At 45.5% G+C, this 14,362-nt stretch overlaps 1 long non-coding RNA gene across 1 annotated transcript in view; it reads right to left on the bottom strand.

Moving 5' to 3' along the window:
* Window positions 1-600: 600 nt before the first annotated feature.
* The window catches only part of LOC139272613 (uncharacterized), an 89,115-nt gene continuing 75,353 nt past the window's right edge, over window positions 601-14,362 (bottom strand). The window contains exon 3 of the long non-coding RNA XR_011594908.1: window positions 601-953. This is a non-coding gene — a long non-coding RNA (uncharacterized lncRNA). The remainder of the gene's footprint in view (window positions 954-14,362) is intronic.

Here is a 14,362-nt window from a genome sequence, read left to right as displayed (position 1 = left end):
AAAAATAATTTTTGAGGTGGTACTCCGTGCTGCCTCAAGCACCAACGCTGCCTCATTCATATTCTAGTGCTGATGTCGGGACTGCCTCTGATGGCTACACGTTAATCTAAATGCAGCATTAGTTACTTAGATTGCTGGGACTAAAGGAGGTTATTTTGTTGTTTTCTCAGGCATGATGTAAAGGAATGCATATATCAGGTAGCCAGTTAACTACATCCTGCTACATGTACTGTCTACACCCACCCACCTATTCATCAGCTTTAATCACTACTCTCCTTTGCTTTGGAATGACAGTTCCTTTTACATGTTTAAGTCTGATAAAATGCAGCATAAATATTTAATTAGATGCTTTGCAAAGTATGCAATTAAAAGACCTAATGTTAGGCTGACAGTCAGGCACTTATGTGTTTTCCTGAAATGTCCCAAACAACTTCAGTGGGAAAGTGCTTTCCAACATATGAAGAGGGTTAACGTTAATTGCCTCTAAATTACAGCTGCCAGCAAGAGCATTTCTGTGAGGGGGTAATGTAAATTAATACAGACTAGTGTGGCTGAAAGTAAATCGTTACTTTCCTGACCTGGCGATAAAATACCAGTAAATAGAAATGTCACCCTTATAAGAAATTACAACTCACAATTCTCCTGTGGCTTAGTCGTAAAGGCAGTGCCTAATGTCGGGCTGAGCCACATGGATTAAAAAAGTCTCAGATTTGATCTTTTATATTGGCAATTATTGCGTCATGGGAGAAAATGTCCTGGTGTACACGTCCCGTGTTTGCGTTGCACAATCGGGCTTTCTTGACCTGGTAACACAATCGTAGGGCCACTTTTATTGTGGATGCTGACTTCCCATGATCTGAATTAAACAAGAGCCAATGTAGAACAACCTTTAGCTCCTTTAGTTGATCTCATCCAAATTGGCAGCTGCAGTGCAACATCTGGCCTCAGTGCCCCTGGGTTGGAGGAAGGGGAAAAAAAGTCAATCGGGGTTAGCATTCATGATTGTTTTCTTTTTAAACTTTTTTCTTCCACTTTTTTCTCCCTCTCCTCTCCTTGCTATGGTATGGTTTTCATGGGCACCAGACATCCTCCAGTATTTTGCTGGTGTCCATTATTCATATCTGAACCTAGACACGTTGTGGGTTATGGGTGTCACGAACAAGGCCAGTATTTATTAAACCATACCTAATTGCCCTTGCGAAGCTGGTGGTGAGCTGCCTTCTTGAACCGCTGCAGTCCGTGTGGTGAAGATAGTCCCACAGTGCCGTGAGGTATGGACTTTGACCCAGTAATGATGAAACAATGGCTGATATATGTCTAAGTCAGGATGGCGTGTGACTTGGAGAGGAACTTGTAGATGGTGATGTTCCCATGCACCTACTGCCCTTCTAGGTGCTAGAGGTCGGGGGTTTGGGAGGTGCTGCCGAAGAAGCCATGCCAATTTCAGTATCAAACAGACTATTAAACCATGCGGCATCACAACTGTCTATTCACCTGACATCCATGCACGTACTTTTAGCAGGGGTTGCTGGATCGTACTACCAGCCCATCTGTGATCAGTTAACCTAACGCACACCAGGGCTCAAATGTTCCCGGCTGTAGTGGCTCAGCTACTCACTGAACCATTGCGGAATCTCTTCTGTGAGGTAGTGATGCTTGCTGGAAAATGTGAGTAGATATTGGGTGAGAACGGGATCAAGTTCAATACCGATACTCCCATCACTGAATAGCATCCTGATGCTCAGTGTGCAACCCCGCACATGGAGAATGGCCACACATGGTAAAGGGCAGTAGATGGTACCTGTGCAACTACATCAGCATGAGTCAGAAAAACCAGTTAAAATTAAATTACTATCCTTATTATTTTTATATTATTTTATTTCCATTTCTCTTTCAACTCTCAGTTCCACTGACGTTAATAGTGTTCTTCTTTAGCTGCAAGGGAATACTGTAATCAAAACACTTACAGATTTTTCCACTAGCTCCTAATGCTCAGGAAGCATTTTTGATCTGTTTGTACAAGAGATGCCCCATGAGTGAGATGAAAGATAGTCTGGGTGGAATATTAGCTTTAAAGTCAAATAAACATTACATCTATTTTCAATCCATGGAGGAGGTGGGAAAGAGGAGGAATTCTTTTTAATTATAATAGAAGAATGCAAAACAATTTCTGTAATGAATAACCTATGAATGAAATTGCATTTTTAGAAGTCAGGCATATCAAAGATACACGTTTGCTCATTACCATTACTGGGTTCTTAAATTCTCTTGTTTTTCATTACCTCATAGTCTACTGGGAAAAGGTTCTGTATATTTCTGATTTCTAGTGGATTTCAATTGGATTTATAGAATTGCAGTTGTATTTTGTGAGGCGTGGAAATATCTGTGCCTATTGTGTCTGTAAGCACTCTAATAATGACTCCATGAGGTAAGGTATTGTATTTGAACTGTTGTGACCTTAGTCCATTTATTGCAGCTCCTGAATGAGGGTACAGTATGGTGAGCTCCCTTTTATACTTGGTTACCTGCAGTATACAGGTGACCCCCTAGGACTCCACTAGTTGCACCCTCTAGTGGTACAGGCATAGTATATACAGTGTGAAGATATATTCAGTGGTCTTATGTAACTGTACATTGAGTGTACAGAGTATATACTTATATTATACATACACAAAATCACTCCCCCCTAAGTCTTGTGCCACTGGCCTTTGCACTATATGCTCTGGCCCTCGACTTGAGTGCCTAAAGCTCTTGCACCTTGTCTGTGCTTAGGAATGGCTCGCTCCCTGTAGACCCCCAAGTCCTGATTGCCACAACATTGGGAAATGGTCAGCAGTGGACGGTTGGAGGTTGCAGTGGGGGTTGAGTGGATTCTGGGTGTGATCCATGTGTGTCCATGGCTACATACATCCATTTCCCCCCCCACAAAAATAGACCATGTGTGTGGCTCAACACCTGCATGTGCATACATGTACAGAGAAAAAAAAAGAAGTAGGATTAGTTACATCACTGTTTGGGTTCTGCAGTAGTGGAACAAGTACATTTTACAGGTAAGGTACATACGTGGTATCACAGTCTTTCCCCTGGGGTGTAGGTGCAGGTGGGTGAGGATGTTAGTTCCAGAGTAACCAGATTGTGTGCAGGTTGTCTGATGCCGGCGCTGCGCCCCCTGCCAGCTGGGTGGGCTTGGATCGCTCCCTTGGCTGAGTCTCAGGGCCTTTGCCGTTGCCCAGTGATGGGCAGAACCACAGGAATGTGTGGTCTCCCTGTCCTCCTTTGAGGGCTGAAGTGTCTCCCTGCTGCCCTTCAGCGGTAGTGGGAGCCTGATCATCCCACGTTCCGTCGGGAGGGCTGGAGGGTGCTAGCCTCTTGCTCCCGGTACTGACCCTCGTGGCCAGAGAGGTGGGGCCGATCTTGTGCAGGGTACCAGTAGTGGTGCCTTTGCCGTCCGCTGATCACTGGCCCTGCAGAGGGTATGCTCCCTCTGTGTGTGGCCACACTCCCTGGGGTACCACATTGGTCCCAGAGGCGCAGGTTACATGATCAGGTAGCCCGCTGGACCTAGGTGTTTCCGACGGGAGGTTGCCCTTGGTTTTGTCGGCGTACATGTAGAACCCGGCATCGCACATCATTTCTTCATTTACAGTCATAATACTTTGGCTCCGACCGCAATCACCCGACTTGATATTGTTAGTTGTCTTTACATATTTGCATTTGTCAATTACATCTTTTCCATATGTACTACTGGCATCGCTGTTCAAAGTCATATTTAGATACTTGCATTTGTCAATTACATCTTTTACTACTGTATTACCGGCATCGCTGTACAAAGAATGGAACTGTCCCTTTAACTGTGATGGGTTGCCGGTCTCCTTTAAGAGGGCCTTGCAATCTTTACCCTTATCCGGTTCGCTGCTTGGCATCACGTATTGCTCCCTCAACGCTGCCCTTCGTGGTCTGGCCGACACCATCTTTACTTCAGGCGCTTCACCTCGTGGTGCGGGTGCCATCTTCTTTCTCTCCACGAGGTAGGCTGCAGTGATCCTTTTCTCCACAGGTTCTGCCACGGTTATCTTCTGCGCCAATCTTCTTCCACCGGAGTCCTGCCACTGGAGCCTGGAATGTGAGGTCTGGTCATTTGGACTGGATCATCTCGCAGTTGGGTTGAACGGTCTGTGTCGTTGCCACGCAGTTGAGTTGGACGGTTGGATTTTCAGGTGCTGTGATGGATCCAAATTTGAGGCTGCATAGGACATCGATCGTCGGGCCTTGGAGGTTTTCCCAGCTCCAACAGATTTGGATTTGTTTCATCCACCTTCTACCTAGCAGCGTTGGACCATCACCAGCAACGAACCACAAAGGTAGCTTGTGCATCGCGCCACCATGGGACACCTGGACATCCACGCTGCCAACGACTGGGATGGTGTCGTTTGTGTAGGTGAGCAGCTTCACCTGGATCGGGAGCATTTTAGGTTGTTCGATTGGATTGTTCCAAAGTTTCTCAAAGGCTGTCTAATTTATCAGTGATTGGCTCGCCCCTGTGTCTGTTATGTATGTAACCCTTGGCAACCTGTATCATACCACCATCAGAGGGCCTACCTGTTGGAGTCCCAAGGGATCCCAGCATCCCTTGGGAGCATTGCATATAAGCAGGCCTCCCATGCTGTACAAACACTCTGGAGTTTAATTAAAGGAGCTAAGTTCACACGTACTCATTGCATTCAGTACTCAGTATTATCATTTTATTATGAGCATAACAATTGGCGATGAGATAACGAACAACCACGCGAAAATGCAAAGAACTGTTGGTATCCTGGAGAAATTCTCTGAAGGGGATGATTTGGAGGCCTTCGTGGACCGACTCAACCAAAACTTTGTGGCCAACAAGCTGGAAGGGAACGAGAACACTGCCAAATGAAGGGCAATCCTCCTTACCATCTGTGGGGCAACAACCTATGGACTCATGAAGAATCTTCTACCTCTGGTGAAACCAATAACCAAATCCTATAAAGAACTGTATACGCTGGTCCGGGAGCACCTAAATCCAAAGAAAAGTGTTTTGATGGCAAGATATCGGTTCTACACGTGTCAACGGTCTGAAGGCCAGGAAGTGGCGAGCTACGTCGCCGAACTAAGGCACCTTACAGGACATTGCGAATTCGATGGATTCCTTGAGCAAATGCTAAGAGACTTTTTTGTGCTTGGCAGGTTATTCTTTGCAAACTATTGACTATTGACCGAATCTGTGCAAAGCTATAACGATAGCGCAGGCATTTATGTCCACCAGCGACAACACCAAAAAAATTTCACAGCATAAAGAGGTTTCGGCTAGTACTGTACACAAAGTAACGTAATTTTCAGGCAGGAATGCATATGGCAGAACGTACATGCCGGCAGCTGCACGACCTCATATGACCCAGAGTCCACCATCAAGCATTAATGCGAAGCAGTTAATACCTTGTTGGCACTGTGGGGGTGATCATCGAGCCCATCAATGCCGCTTCAAACACTATGTGTGCAAAGGCTGTGGAACAATGGGACACCTCCAGTGAATGTGCAGACGAGCTGCAAACCCTGCAAACCACCACATTGCAGAGGAAGATCGATCCATGGTGGATCAGGTTGAACTAGAGACTCGAACCGAGGAGGCAGAAGTGTACGGGGTACACACCTTCACCACGAAATGTCCACTGATCATGTTAAAAGTTGAACTGAATGGAATTCCAGTATCCATGGAACTAGACACGGGTGTGAGTCAATCTTTCATGAGCAAAAAGGCCTGCGACAGGCTGTGGTGCAACAAGGCACACAGGCCCAAGCTTAGCCCCATTCACACCAAGCTAAGAACTTACACCAAAGAGCTGATCCCTGTTATTGGCAGCGCAGAAGTAAAATTCTCCTATGATGGAGCAGTGCACGAATTCCCACTATGGATTGTGCCAGGAGATGGCCCCACACTCTTCGGCAGAAGCTGGCTGGGAAAAATCCGCTGGAACTGGGACAACATCCAAGCGATTTCGTCCGTCGACGACGCCTCATGTGCCCAGTTTCTGAGCAGGTTCCCGTCATTGTTTGAGCCAGGCATTGGAAGCTTCTCGGGGACGAAGATGCAGATCCACTTGGTTCCCGATACATGGCCCATCCACCACAAGGCGATGGCATATATGATGCGAGAGAAAGTGGAAATTGAGCTGGACAGGCTGCAGCGAGAAGGCATTATCACGCCGGTTGAGTTCAATGAGTGGATCATTCCAATTGTTCCGGTTCTCAAAGGCGACGGCACGGTCAGAATTTGTGGGGACTATAAACGAATAACCGTTTTTCGCTACAGGATCAGTACCCGCTACCCAAGGTAGACGACCTATTCGCGACCCTGGCTGGAGGAAAGGCGTTCACCAAGTTGGACCTGACCTCGGCCTACATGACGCAGGAGCTGGAGGAATCTTCGAAAGGCCTCACCTGCATCAACACGCACAAAGGTCTGTTCATCTACAACAGATGCCCATTTGGGATTCGTTCGGCCGCGGCAATTTTCCAACGGAACATGGAGAGCCTGCTAAAGTCAGCTCCGCACACCGTGGTCTTCCAGGACGACACACTGGTCACAGGTCAGGACACCATCGAACACTTAGAGAACCTGGAAGAGGTTCTACGTCAACTAGATCACATGGGACTCAGGTTGAAATGCTCTAAGTGTGTTTTCCTGGCGCCAGAGGTCGAGTTCTTAGGAAGATGAATCGCGGCAGACGGCATCAGACCCACCGACACCAAGATGGAGGCTATCAAGAACGCGCCGAGACCACAGAACGTGACAGAGCTGCGGTCGTCCCTGGGACTCCTCAACTATTTCAGTAATTTCCTACCCAGGTCAAGCACCTTGCTAGAACTCCTAGATGTGCTACAGCGCTAGGGAAATGACTGGGTATGGGGGAAATCACAAGAGGCTGCTTTTAGAAAGCTACAAATCTATTATGTTCCAACAAACTGCTTGTTCTATACAACCCATGTAAATGATTACTGCTAGCTTGCGATACGTCGTCATACGGGGTCGGGTGTGTGATACAACAGGCTAACGAATCAGGAACATTGCAACCGGTCGTCTATGCATCCAGGAGTTTGTAAAAGTCCGAAAGGGTCTACAGCATGATTGAAAAACAAGCTCTGGCATGCATTTAAGGGGTAAAAAAAATGCACCAGTATTTGTTTGGTCTCAAGTTTGAGCTAGAAACTGACCACAAGCTGCTCATATCACTATTCTCAGAGAGCAAAGGGATTAACACCAATGCCTCTGCCCACATCCAAAAATGGGCACTCACGCTGTCTGCATACAACAATTAAACCGCCACAGAGCAGGCACAGAGAACTGCGCTGATGGTCTCAGTCGGCTACCATTGCCCACCATTGGGGTGGAAATGGCACAGTCTGCAGACTTGCTCTTGATGATGGATGCATTCGAAAATGTAAAGTCATCCGTTATGGCCCGCCAGATCAGGACCTGGACCAGCCAGGATCCTTTACTGTCCTTGGTAAAAAAAACTGTGTCCTCCATGGGAGCTGGTCCAGTGTCCCAGCGGAGATGCATGAAGAGATCAAGCCATTCCAGCGGCATAAAGACGAAATGTCCATACAGGCGGAATGTCTTTTGTGGGGTAATCACGTGGTTTTGCCTAAGAAAGGCATGGAAATATTCATATGCGCTCTACACAGTACCCACCCAGGCAGAGTAATGATGAAAGCTATAGCCAGATCCCATGTGTGGTGGCCCAGCATTGACTCAGACTTCGAGTCATGCGTGCGCCAATGCAACACTTACTCTCAACTGAGCAATGCACCCAGAGAGGCACCGCTAAATTTGTGGTCATGGCTCACCAAATCGTGGTCTAGATTCCACGTTGACTTTGCAGGCCCATTCCTCGGTAAAATGTTCTTGGCTGTGGTGGATGCTTATTCAAAATGGATTGAATGTGTAATAATATCTATAAGCAGGTCCACTGCCATCATCGAAGCCTACAAGCCATGTTTGCCATGCACAGCCTGCCTGATGTCCTTGTTAGCAACAATGGGCCATGTTTCACCAGTGCTGTATTCAAGGAATTCATGACCCGCAATGGGATCAAGCACGTCACATCTGCCCCGTTCAAGCCCGCATCCAACGGCCAGGCAGAACGGACAATCCAAACCATCAAGCAAAGCTTGAAACGTGTGTTGGAAGGCTCCCTGCAGACCCACCTGTCCCGAGTCCTGCTCAACTGCCGCACCAGACTCCACTCGCTCACCGGGGTTCCCCCAGCCAAGCTGCTCATGAAAAGGGCGCTCAAAACAAGGCTCTATCTTGTCCACCTTGATCTCCATGATCACGTTGAGGGTAGCCGGCATCAACAAAGCATGTACCATGATCGCGCAAACTTGTCACGCGATATTGAAGTCAATGACCCTGTATTTGTACTCAACTATGGACATGGTCCCAAATGGCTTGCTGGCACGGTCATAGCCAAAGAAGAGAATAGGGTGTTTCAGGTCAAACTGGCCAATGGACTAACGTGCAGAAAGCATTTGGACCAAATCAAATTGCGATTCATAAACAGTCACTAGCAACCCGAAGCGGACACCACCAACTTTGACCCTCCAACACACACACAAGTGGAAACTGACATCACAGTTGGCCACGAAGCTGAACTCACCATGCCCAGCAGCCTGGCAAGCCCAGAGAAGAACCAACAAACACACCCATACCTGCATTTGTTATGAGACAATTGACAAGGGAGTGAAAAGCCCCAGATCGTCTCACCCTGTAAATAAGTGTAGTATTGACTTTGGAAGGGAGTGATGTTATGTATGTAACCCTTGGCAACCTGTATGATACCACCACCAGAGGGCCTACCTGTTGGAGTCCCAAGGGATCCCAACATCCCTCGGGAGCACTGTATATAAGCAGGCCTCCCATGCTGTACGAACACTCTGGAGTTTAATTAAAGGCGCTAAGGTCACACTTACTCATTGCATAAGGTACTCAGTTGTATCACTTTATTATGAGCGTAACAATGTCGACCTCCATCGAGACAGGAATATCATTGATTTCAACTTCCATTTTCAACGGGGAACTCTCGGTGGAGCAGGCAAACACTCCGTACACCTCTTCATGGGGATGAGCTGCCTCCTGGACTCTCTCTTCCTCTTCATCAGCACTGGAGCCCGGATGATCTGCCAACTCTTCAGTGACTCGGTGAGTAAAAGTTCTCTTGCACATTCACTGGAGGTGGCCTTTTGCGTTACAGCCTTTGCATGTATAGTCTTTTTAACGGCACTGATGGGCCCTGTGATTCCCTCCACAGCGCCAGCATGGGGCTGGCCGGTTGGCCCCATGTGGCGGACTCAGGGTCGCGGGACTTGGGCTAGCAGCCTTGCCTCTAAAAGGCGGCAGTCGGTTCACGGTATTTGCCGGGTTAGAGTGCGGGGGGGTGAATCATCATCCGCTTGGAATCACAGGCCGAGACCATGAACACCTGACTAACGTTAATTGCCTTCTGCAGAGTGACCGCGGTGTTTGCAGAAAGTAACCTGTGGAGGAGATCCTCGTGGCCGATTCCAATAACGAAGATGTCCCTCAGTGCTTCGGTGAGGTGGTCGCCAAAATCACATGGTGCAGCCAATTGTCTGAGGTCTGCAGCATATTTTGTGATTTTTTTTGGCCTTCAGGCCGCCGGTGTGTGTAGAACCGGCGTCTGGCTGTGAGGATGTTCTCTTTAGGTTTGAGCTGTTCCTGTATCATCGTTACGAGCTCCGCGTATGTTTTGGTTGTTGTCTTCTCTGGGGCTAGCAAGTCCCTGATGAGACCATAGACGGTGGGCCCACAACTGCTGAGCAGGATGGCTCTGCACTTATCAGCCAGCGAGGTCGGTGTGTCTCCCACCAGGTCGTTCACAATGAAGAAGTGTTTGAGCCTTTCCACAAAGGCGTCCCCATCTTCCCCATCAGCAAAGTGTTGAAAGTTGCCAAGGTTAGCCATTTTTCGCCTGGAAATTCGTAATCGCGTCACCAGTTATTGTGTCTGTAAGCACTCTAGTAATGCCTTCCCAAGGTAAGGTATTGTACTTGAACTGTTGTGACCTTAGTCCATTTATTGCAGCTCCTGAATGAGGGTACAGTATGGTGAGCTTCCTTTTATACCTGGTTACCTGCATTGTACAGGTGACCCCTAGGTCTCCACCAGTTGCACCCTCTGGTGGTACAAGCATAGTGTATACTGTGTGAAGATACATTCAGTAGTCTTATGTAACTGTACATTGAGTGTACAGGGTATATACTTATATTATACATGCACAACAGTGTCCTTGTCAAACTGGGTCATTTTGGGGACTAGCTGGTATGATGGAGATTGGTATATGTTGTCATGAACCTTAGGACCTCTGAAATTCCAACTAAAATAATGCCAGATTGTCCATCCTTAGTGTACTGCCCCTTTGCATGCAGTTCACCACCAATATGCGCGCGCCCTCTTGATCCGTGGTCTGTTGTCATAAGAGCTGTCAATCTATGACTTAAGCCGGGCATGCCTGTAGCATTCCATCCTCTGGAGACTCATATGAAGAACTATCAGACTGAATTCACCTTTCCGAGGCGAAGGAATTCAAGTGACTGGCAGCCCTGAGCTTCAAAATCATAAACTTATGCTTTAGAATCAAGTGCCCATCTTCATAAGCTTCCAAGGTGCCAAAGGTTCTGAATGCCTTTACAGCTGAAGCACAGTGAGAGTGAAATTCAACTTTGTATTGGGCACAAAGTGGGCCGCCATTACACTTCACGCTTCAATTTTCCATCCTATTCAAATCAACGGAGTGGAAAATCGGACAAGAAGTATAACGGGCGGCCCAACTACTTCTGCCCGCTTTGTGCCCCCGACAAAGTTGAATTTTACCCCTCCGTGAACTCTATCTCATTCAAATACAGGAGCTCTCACATTCTGATGCTGGCAAGGAAGTTGGGAGAGTTGTTTTAAAATTTGAGAACTGTGATTAAGTTGCATTTATATTGGGCTGGTAGAAATAATAGTGATACTGACAGTGCTCACCGCAATTAATGTGTAAATCGGATAGCGACTTCCAGTGACCGCAGTTAAATGCATAAATCAGGAAGATGCTGTCCGAGATGCCCAGCTCCTCCAAACGCTGTGCAATCATGGTATCTCACCAAGAATCTCACCTTTGAAATACATGAAAAGGCGTGAAGTTGCTGAATGTAACCTGATAGATACGCACTAAACTTGCCAAAAAATGTTGGAGCTTGTCCATTCCAGTGTAAGTACCCTTTTAACAGCATGATAAGTCTTAATTACTGCCAAACAACCTCACTGGCACTGAAAATTAACTTTAACAAGTGTGGAGTCACGTACCTCCAGATTTTAATCATCGTTGGAGATTTTTAAAAATGTAAAAAATTAAACGTATTTTTTTACTTTTTCTTTCTGTCTTTTTTTTCTCTTCTCTTAATGTAATCTTTCTATCCCTCTTTTTAATTTCACTTTCTGTACTTGATTTGACATTGAATTAAATATTCTAGCTGACACTTCCTGGTTCAAATGTTGTGCTGCTCATTAATTATTCTTCAATCTGATTGATTAAGGAGATAACCAGTTGCTTGTCCTATTCACACAGGTCCTAGATGCTCTGTAAAGGGTGCTGCGCTTTTTGAATATCTGGCTGACAGGAGCTTCCAGTGCAAAAGCCCATAAAAAGTCTGTGGGCAAGTGCAAGTGTAACAAATGACTGGTGCCGTTCATTCGTCGCTGACCGCAAAATCCAGCCCATTATATCTACAAACTGGACTTGTTCTTAACCTACAGTTCAACACATTTAGTGCCAATTCACGTATGCTGATATCAGTCTGGAGAACAACAGGTTATAAAATCAGCAAATCTATTTCCGTACACAGCAGAAATCCATGTGCAACAGGCTAAAGATTAATGGAGGAGAGAGCATTTAATAAGAGGATTACAGGGCAGCCATACTGGTTGGATCTACCTTTGGCAAATAATGGGATTAACATTTAATGGCCTTATCAGTTCTATAACCAAATGGGGTGGGATGTGGGGTGGGGGGGTGGGGGGAGGAGGTGGGAATGATTCCTATTCTTTATATTAAACATCTTAAGCCTACCCATAGTTTATAAACGTAAGAGTGACAATTGTTCTTTTTTAATAACTTTTGTAAAAGTGAAATTGAATCTAGATCTATGTGTTGGATCTTTTTTGTGAGCAATGGAAAAGCTACAAAGCAAATTTTTCAGTGATATGAAAATTGAATAAATCACAACCCAAGATCACATGTTTTATTTATGACTTAGCTATTTTTGCTGTGGTGGTAGTGGGGATGGGGGGAGGAGATGGAACTTAAAGGCTTCTGGGAATCAAATACAATGTTTGAATTTAAGCTTGCGGGCTTCTATTTGGGTGGCCCTAATGGCATCAAAACTCAATACTGTAGCAAGAATAGGCATATGTCCTGATCTCGAGCCAAGAAGACATTTTGGCAGATTAGTGTTCCCTCTGGAGACATTGGCTGCTCAAGTATGCGCATGCAGTTTACTGGGGGTGTCCACAATACATTGCATAAAAACCACAGTCCAGGGTGGGTGGGTGTGTGTAGGACTGTGGGATCAGAACACAGTGTATTTAATAATGAATAGCATACACCATGATCCTTTTCTTCAGGCTCTTTACCACTAAGTAGGGCAACGTGGGTTAGCATGAGAGGAATCAACTTGGTCCTGGTATTTTTTTAAATACATATAGATACAAAATACAAGATGTTTTCAACCTATTTGAAAATTGCAAGTATTGGTGTATTTTGAAACAAAATTGTATGTTACAGCAAAACAGCAAGTAATGATCAGATGGAATAAATCATTCCTGTAAGGAATAGAAAATGTTTACAGTTTTCATCGCTGTAACTTCATGTTGACTCCTATTTACAGGGCTGAAGTGAAGCCACATTCATATTACTGCAGTCTGGGTCCAAGCTGTGCCCTAATGACAAAACAGACGAGTGCAAAACCAGGAGCCTTGACCTGCACAGGCGCAAGACAGAACGCAATTCGTCATTGTGTTAGTGTGCAGAAAGGGAGTTAGACATCCTTTTATAGAACATATCTTTTCTTAAGTTGGATGTTGATATAACTGAAGTTTCAAAAGCTAAATTGGCAAAGCAAACTTAAAACTAATCACTATTATCCCCCGATTCTGGCCTCTTGCGCAACCCCAATGTTAATTACTCCACCATTGGCGGCCGTGCCTTCAGCTGCCGAGGTCCTAAGCTCTGGAATTCCCTCCCTAAACTTCTCCGCCACTCTCCTCCTTTAAGACGCTGATGTCTCTTTATATGGCTCGATATCAAGTTTTGTTAACAAGACAGATGAATTGACGGAAAAAATAGAAATAAATGGGTAAGATCTCTTAAGCATTAAATAAGAACATAAGAACATAAGAAATAGCAGCAGGAGTAGGCCATTTTGCTCCGCCATTTAATAAGATCATGGCTGATCTGCTTTTGGCCTCAACTCCACTTCCTTGTACACTACCCATAAACCTTGAGGTCCTTATCATTCAAAAATCTGTCTATCTCCACCTTAAATATATTTAATGATCCAGCCTCCACAGCTCTCTGGGGTAGGGAATTCCACAGATTCACGACCATCTGACAGAACAAATTTCTCCTCCTTACAGAGACGTGGTTGCAAGGTGACCAAGGCTGGGAACTGAATATTCAGGGGTATTTGATATTTTGGAAGGATAGGCAGAAAGGAAAAGGAGGTGGGGTTGCTCTCTTAATAAAGGATGAGATCAGTGCAGTAGTGAGAAATGATATTGGCTCAGAAGATCAAAATGTAGAATCAGTTTCGATGGAGATAAGAAATAATGTGGGAAATAAGTCACTGGTGGGAGTTATCTATAGGCCCCCTAACAGTAGCTACACTGTAGAAAAAATAGTATATATCAAGAAATAATGGAGGCTTGTAAGAAAAGTATGGCAATAATCATGGGCGATTTTAATCTTCATATAAATTGGACAAATCAAATTGGCAAACTTAGCCTTGAGGATGAGTTCATAGAGTGTATTCAGGTTGGTTTCTTAGAACAATACATTGTGGAACCAACCAGCGAGCACACTATTTTAGATCTGCTAATGTGTAATGAGATAGAATTAATTAATGATCTCACAGTAAAGGATCCTCCAGGGAAGAGTGTTCATGGTATGTTAGAAACATAGAAACATAGAAACATAGAAAATAGGTGGAGGAGTAGGCCATTCGGCCCTTCGAGCCTGCACCACCATTCAATATGATTATAGCTGATCATGCAACTTCAGTA

This window comes from Pristiophorus japonicus, chromosome 9 (genome assembly GCF_044704955.1).
Source record: "Pristiophorus japonicus isolate sPriJap1 chromosome 9, sPriJap1.hap1, whole genome shotgun sequence".
In the NCBI taxonomy this organism is placed as follows: Eukaryota; Metazoa; Chordata; class Chondrichthyes; family Pristiophoridae; genus Pristiophorus; species Pristiophorus japonicus.
Note: the sequence above shows the minus strand (reverse complement) of the source record. Positions and strands in the feature narration are given on the sequence as shown.